This window comes from Pinus tabuliformis, chromosome 6, assembly GCF_031772625.1.
Source record: "Pinus tabuliformis cultivar Carrire ecotype Pingquan chromosome 6, CPIR1, whole genome shotgun sequence".
Classification (NCBI taxonomy): Eukaryota; Viridiplantae; Streptophyta; class Pinopsida; order Pinales; family Pinaceae; genus Pinus; species Pinus tabuliformis.
Genome location: NC_142292.1, coordinates 1,853,825,723 through 1,853,833,235, shown reverse-complemented (window position 1 = coordinate 1,853,833,235; position 7,513 = coordinate 1,853,825,723).

Sequence of the window (7,513 nt, the reverse complement as noted above, 5' to 3'; positions counted from 1 at the left end):
CATAAGGGATTATGAACCTAAGGGAATAATATTAAACCCAAGGGACTAGTATTATAAACCCAACGTATATAAACCCTAAGTGGAGACATTTTTTTTCATAATGTGACATGGGACCATGATTGAACACAATTGACCATGGTTGGTTATGGTTTTCCATGATTTATATTATAAACCCAAGTTAATAATAAACTCAAGCGATTGATATTATGAACCCAAGGGATTAATACCAAAACCCAAGGGATTAATACTAAAACCCAAGGGAATAATATTAAACTCAAGGGACTAATATTAAAAACCCAACATTGGTAAGCCGAAATATAAATATTACAAACACTAAAATAAACATGGTTTATTTTCATGGTGAGACAATCCTTATCACAATGCGACATTCAACCATGGTTCACCATGGCCAGCTATGATTGACAATGGTTGATCATAATTGATATTATAAACCTAATGGAATAATAAACCCTAGGGATTTATATTGTAAACCCAAAGGAATAATAAACCCAAGAGATTAATACTAAAACTCGAAGGCATTATAAACCCAAGGGAGTAATATTAAACCCAAGGGACTAATATTATAAACCCAACATTGGTAAATCCAAATATAAATACTACAACACTAAAATAAACATGGTTTATTTCCATGGTCACACAATCCTTGTCACAATGCGACATTCAACCATGGTTGACCATGGTTGGCTATGATTGACAATGGTTGACCATGATTGATATTATAAACATAAGGGAATAATAAACCCAAGGGATTGATATTATAAACCAAAATGACTAATATACCTAAGGGATTAATATTAAAACCCAAAGGGATTATGAACCTGAGGGAATAATATTAAACCCAAGGGACTAATAGTATAAACCTAACATTGGTAAACCTAAATATAAAGATTACAAACACTAAAATAAACATGGTTTAAATTCATGGGGAGACAATCCCTGTCACAATGCAACATGCAACCATGGTTGGCTATGATTGACAATGGTTGACCTGTTCGGGGGGTTTGAGGGGGCCAGGTAGCCCCCTCTACGGGGTTAAAACCTACATTTGGTATCAGAGTTGTTTTGTCTTCAAGTGGACACCTTTGTTGTTGAGGGGTTTCGCTCGGGCATGCGGTAGACCCTATTCAGTGGGAGATATGCGGATCGATTCTGGTGGTGAAAGGAGATGGCAAGCAGTGGAAAGATAGAGATCGAGAAATTTAATCGTCAGAGTTTCGAGTTGTGGAATCTCAAAATGGAGGATTTGTTGGTGGATAAAGATCAGTCGATCATGGTAGATCCAGGTACTAAACCAACAGGAGTGTCCAATGAAGAATGGAAGAAGTTGGATCGGAAGGCAAAGAGTACAATACGATTGTGTGTCTTAGATTCAGTATTGTTGAATTTATTAGGGGAAGCTACGACAAAGGATTTGTGGGACAAGTTAGGGACTTTGTACTAACTAAGTCTCTAGTGAATAAAATGTTCATATGGGAAAAGCTATATAACCTGAGGATGAAAGATGGAGACTCGGTGATAGAGCATATGAATGCATTTAATACTGTGTTAAGTCAGTTATTGTTTGTTGATATTAAAATTTCAGATGAAGATAAGTGCATTAGTTTGTGTGTTCTCTACCATATTCGCATGATAGTCTCGTTATTATAGTAGGTAGTAATGAAACTGCCTTGCAGTTTGATGAAATAGTCTCATCCTTGATGACTGAGGAGATGAGACGGAAAAATATGGAGAGCCAGGATGGTGATGCCTTGTCTGTATGACGACTGTCGCAGAACAAAAAAAAAAATAAGTCATCGAGTGGGAGATCTAAATATTCAAGAAAACTTGTAAAGGTGGTGTGCTGGAAATGCGGAAAGGAAGGGCACTACAAAAGGGACTATAAATCTAAAGCTCCTGACAAAGGAAAGGGATCTGATAATGCTCCTTCTGCAGAGGTGAAAACCACCTCAGATGGAGGTGGGGATGTGTACTTGGCTCCTTTAAGTACACATGTAGATCATGAGGAATGGTTGATTGACTCAGGTGCATCCTTTCACTTTGCTCTCCATAGAGAATGGTTCTGCGAGTATGAGAAATACGATGGTGGTGATGTATTCTTACGGGATGATAGGAAGGCTAGAATCGTTGTTCGTGGAAAAGTAAAGTTGAAGTTGCAAGGTGGAAGGGTTAGAACACTTCCGGGTGTTGAAATGTAGCAACAATAATATTCCAATTTTAATTTGTCCTTGAATTAAAATTTGAATTTAGTCTCACCAACTACTTGAAAAATAATTAATTAATTCATCTTGAGTTAATTAGTTGGAGAAATTCAAGCTATAAGTTTTTGTGAAGTCATGCAACAGTTATCCCTTTGATTGAGGAAGTTATCCCTTAATTAAGGAGATAAGGATGAGTTGTAATTAGTTAGTTCAGTTAACTGAGTTAAGTCCAATTAAATTAGTTCCAAATAGTTTGAGGAACTAATTGTGAGTTCAGTCAATTAATGTGTGCATGCATGAAACTAGTGTACTCCAGATAACTAAGTATTCTCTCATAAATAACTCATGCATGTCGTTTCAGACAAAGACCCAGTTTAGATTAAAGGGAGGGATAGTGTACTATCAGTTGCAAGAATTTTCCTATAAGAAAATATCTTGGATGCAGAAGGAATTCATTCCTTGAGATTTGCATAGTTTTATAATGTGTTGGAGCAATGTGTGAGATCAGTGTCACACAAGGTTACAGTTGGAACACCCAGGGAAAACAGCACAAGGAAATAGGAGGCTTGGAGGGCAGAGGGAAAAGCATATGAGTTCTCTATTCTGTCTATCAGCAGCAGTGAAAGGGATTGTATTGAGAGCTAGATAACTGTGAGAGATAAAGCCGTGTGTAATCCTGAGATATTTCCACTTGTATGATAATATAGATAGCGGGGTTTTTAGCTGAGGCTTTCCCCAGAGTATTCTTCTGTTTTTCATGTGTATTGATTCTTCTTCTCTGTTATATGTGTTCTTCTTGATCTTGCTCAAATTGATTCAGCTTCCTCAAGTTTGATTATAGAAGTATATTAAGTATTTTGCTTTAGTTACATTGCATAATCAGGTTAATCTACAATGAGAATTTCTACATGGTATTAGAGAAAAGGTGATCAAAGCTGTGAATAGTATACTGAGAAGGTAAATTCGAAGTTTGAAGTTCTTGATTGCAGCTACAAAAATGAATCCTTATCACACCTCAAAGTTCACCAATGGCATTTGATGGCTTGAGACTCGAGTATGCACTGGATGGAGGCTCGAATTACATAGCATGGAAGGATCGAATGAAAGTGGTACTAGAAGACAATGGTTTGAAGGATTTCATTGATCAATAAATCCCCAAGCCAACTGCAGCTAATGCACAAGAATTGACTACATGGAAGAAGTGTGTGGCAAAGGCGAGAAGGATTCTTCTGGAGGGATTTCGGGACCATATTGTCTCGAGTCTCCATGGGAAGGAGACTCTGTTTTCAATGTGGAAGACATTGAAGGACCTATATCAGAACAGTAGCAACTAGAGGAAACTAGCGCTCAAGGATAAGTGTTATAAAATCAAGTGTGAAAAGGGCGACACTATTTCTACATATCTAAACAAGCTCACCACCTGCAGAGATGAGCTTGGTAGTGTGGGAATAAGGATAGCCAATGATGATATGGCGAGTCTTGCTCTCCTCAATCTTCCAAAGCGCTGGCATAGTTACCAAGACTATGTGAATGGAAGAGAGAAACTACCTGATTGGGAATGATTGTGGTCGGATCTGATGCAGGAGGAGATCAGGAGGAGCACCAAAGATGGTTCTTCATCTAAGCATGATGATGAAGAAAATCGAGCCTTAGAAAGTAAGGAAAGGAAAGGGAAAGGGAAGGCTTCCCATTCCAAATCGAACTCTTCTCATGGAGGGAAGAAGAATGACAAATCTAAAGTGAGATGATTTAATTGCATGAGTGGGCCATTATGCAACTAATTGTCCATTGAAGAAATCTAAGAAGGGATCCTCGAAAGGATCAGAAGGTGAGGCACTGGCCTCTCAGTTCGAATTTGATTTTACCCTCATCACATGCATGGTTTCATTGATGGTGGGTTGTGTTTGGTACCTTGACAGTGGAGCCTCATTCCACATGACCAACGATAAAAGTTTGTTCAGTACCTTGGAGGAGAAAGACCTCAAGATGCACATAGAGATGGGTGACGACAGGAAATACAGTGTTCTAGGAGTGGGCACGGTTACTTTTCAGAGGGAGCATGGAGCTCCTCTCACCTTGACAGATGTGAAGTGTTTAGTCAATTTAGTGTTAGCTAAATTGCTAGTATTTATTGTCAACCCGGGGCTCGTAAGCTGATGAAGTGAAGGTGTACTATATGTACTTAAGTATCCTCTTAGAGTTTTTCTTATCGTTGGGGGATGTTGTTGCGGTTTAATTATGTTCCTAGATGGAATGAGAATTTATACACAAGTGAGTGATGGTGTGTGTGTAGAGTGAATTCTAAATGAGTGGAATTGTGTGTTGAGTGATTTCTAACTATTTGCTTGAAAGGAAATGCTTGGAATGAATTAATGAAATTGAAATGACTTGAAATAAACTTTGAAAATAAATGACCACTACCAATGGTACTAGACACCGTTCAAGTTGTTGCCAAATAAAGGAAAAAGAATCACTTTTAGAACCCAAGAATGAAAGATGATCTCTTTCTAACTCAATGCCTCAAAGCACATGTACTGTGTAAAGCACGGAAAGAAAGTAGCTTAAGTGGAATTATAAAAGTGAGAAAAATATGCTTGAAAGACTAGTGATAATAATTTGCTATTCCTAATACTCTACTTCAGCCATATGTACTATGGGAAGCATGATTAGAAAGTAGTGAGGAAATAGTCTAGGAAACACTTTAAAATCAAAACTTCTACTTTAAAGACTAGTGGTAATGATTTACTCTTTCTAACTCAATACTTCAAAGCACATGTACTGTGTAAAGTAAGGAAAGAAAGTAGTTTAAAAACAGTCCAAAAAGTACCCAAACAAGCTGCAAGTTAGTAATATTTTGATCTTGAAAGATGTTAGCTTATGATGAAGATCATACATATATGTAAACAGCTCTTTGAGAAATAAATTTAAAAACTAGCTATAAAGGCAAAAACAACACTTGAATTGTCAACTTAAAATACCATCAGCTGCAAAGCAAACACAACACATATAAAAATAAATCCCGGGCAAAAAGGAACCTGCAAAAGATAACACTGATCAGCTGAAAATAAAAGAAGACAAGTAAACAAAACTATACATTTTCAAGAAAGCAAATAAGGAAATGATAAAATGCTGCACAAGAAATACTCTACAAAAGGCTGAGATGGGCAGGGGCCCTCTGTCCATTCAACCATAAAAGACTTCAAATAGCTGGAAACTTCAAAACAGTGCTTGTATTTATTACTCCATTTGCAACAGGTCACAAAATAGAGTGCTGGAAAAAAACAGAGTTTACAACCGCTCCTTAATTCAACACAGTACAGCAAAATATTACCAATCAAAAGTCTTTTGAGCGTACGCAGACGCATCAATTTATAGGCTTTTCTAACCTATCTACGTGTACAACTAGTTAACAGAAAAACGAAAGACAGTCATGCGTATTAAAGGTCTGTTTTGACACATCACGGTTGCATAACGAGTTTGATGGTTCCTGTCATCATGGATCATAAATCCTGGTTGGATTGCGTTCCCTATCGCCTTCAGAACTTGGACAAATCGCTATTGGAGATGCCGTGACCGAACAGCCTTCAAACACCGTTGAACCACTTTGAGTTGACCGTGGTTAAACCTGCTTTGACCATGGCTGAAGGTGACGTGTATGGTTGAAACAATAGGATAGGAACCTCGACCATGATGATATCTAGGTGCCCATGTGGCCCGTCTAGCAATCTGACACGTGGATCATAGTGTTTAACAAAATGGCTGCAGGATCTCCAGATAGCTGCGGGATCATCAGATAGCTGCGGGATCCTGTAAGTATGTCAAAAAAACTAAACAAATAATCATCCATTAGCAAACTTGCTTGATCATGCTTATTGACACTGAATGTAATGATCTGAGTGGTTTTATGGTGGAAATGAGGCAAAAGTGAAGGAAAGATAAGGAAAAGTGAAGGAAAATGGTAGACAAATGGGTGTAAAATAGAGGTTCTACATACCCCCACTCCGAGGGTATTGCATGTCCTCATGCAATGAAAACACAATTCAGTCCATCTGCTGGGATGCCTCAGCCAGGACATCCAACCTCCTTCTCTTCCTCTGTGTAGAAAAATTAACCTTTGGCTTCTTGAACATACATTTGAATTTCAAGTTAATTAGGGCTCTGTTCAACCTTTGGCATCTTTTCTTCAACCTGCTGTGTTTCTTCTGCCACATGCTCATATGAAGGTAGGTATTATCTTGAATTGCCTTAGCAATGTCCGCTTGTTTCTTCATTTCCTCATTCCTTTGTTTAATGTGACGGTTCAACACTTCAAGCTCATAGATTTCCTGTTTAAGTGAATCTATTTGCTTCTCATAAGACAGAACATTACTTGGCCCAGCAGTTCTTTGCTCCACTGTCTCATAATAATTGTATACCTCCTGTTGCATTGGATCAATACTTGGTGATTTTCTTGGGCTACATTCTTGTTCAATTTCAGTTTCCATCTCTGGCTGGAATAGGCTGTCTTCTCTTGGAGGAGTGGCTGCCTCACGTGATGATGGACTATCCTCAAGATTTACTTGTGTAGCACTCTTCTCAGGTGTGCTAAGGTCAACAAAGAGTGTCCTCATGGCTTTTGTTTTACCTTGCAACCTACTACTCCTTCTCAGAATGACATCACTTTGCATTTCTTTTTGTGCTTTCTCCTTTGGTTCTTGAACTTTTACTTCTTTGGAGTGGGCAGTTTTCTCAAGAAGTTTGGTTATCCTCTGTGCTAAAGGCTGGTTATCCTCTTCTTCACCACTAGAATGCTCTGTGGTCTGGTAATTTTCTTGCATTATGGATTTCCCTTTATCTTGTTTTTGTTTCTTTTTGTCCTCTCTTTTCTTTTTGGCAGTTTCCTTAGCAAGTTCAGCGAGGGTTTCCGAGATGACCTCTTGAGCACTGTCTTCAGTGGGTTCAATCTCAGGTTCAGGATGATGGACTTTTATTTCTTCTACAGTTTTTCCTTCAAAGACATCAGTCTCAGAGATACTTTCCCTTCTCTTCTTTCTGCTCTTTCTAGGTATAGAAGACTCTCCAGGCTCTGCAAAATGATTCCTTACAAGGAATTTTTCCCATGTGTCTCGTTTTTCTTTTAACTGTTCTTCTATCAATAACTTTACAAGACCATGGTGACAGAGGTAAGCTTCTACATTTCGTGGATTTCGTTGAGCCATGGAACACATTTTCCTAAGGCTTTGAAATAGGAAATAAGGGAGGTTTATATCATGCTCTCCTTGGAACTGAATCATAATTTTACCATGGTAGACATA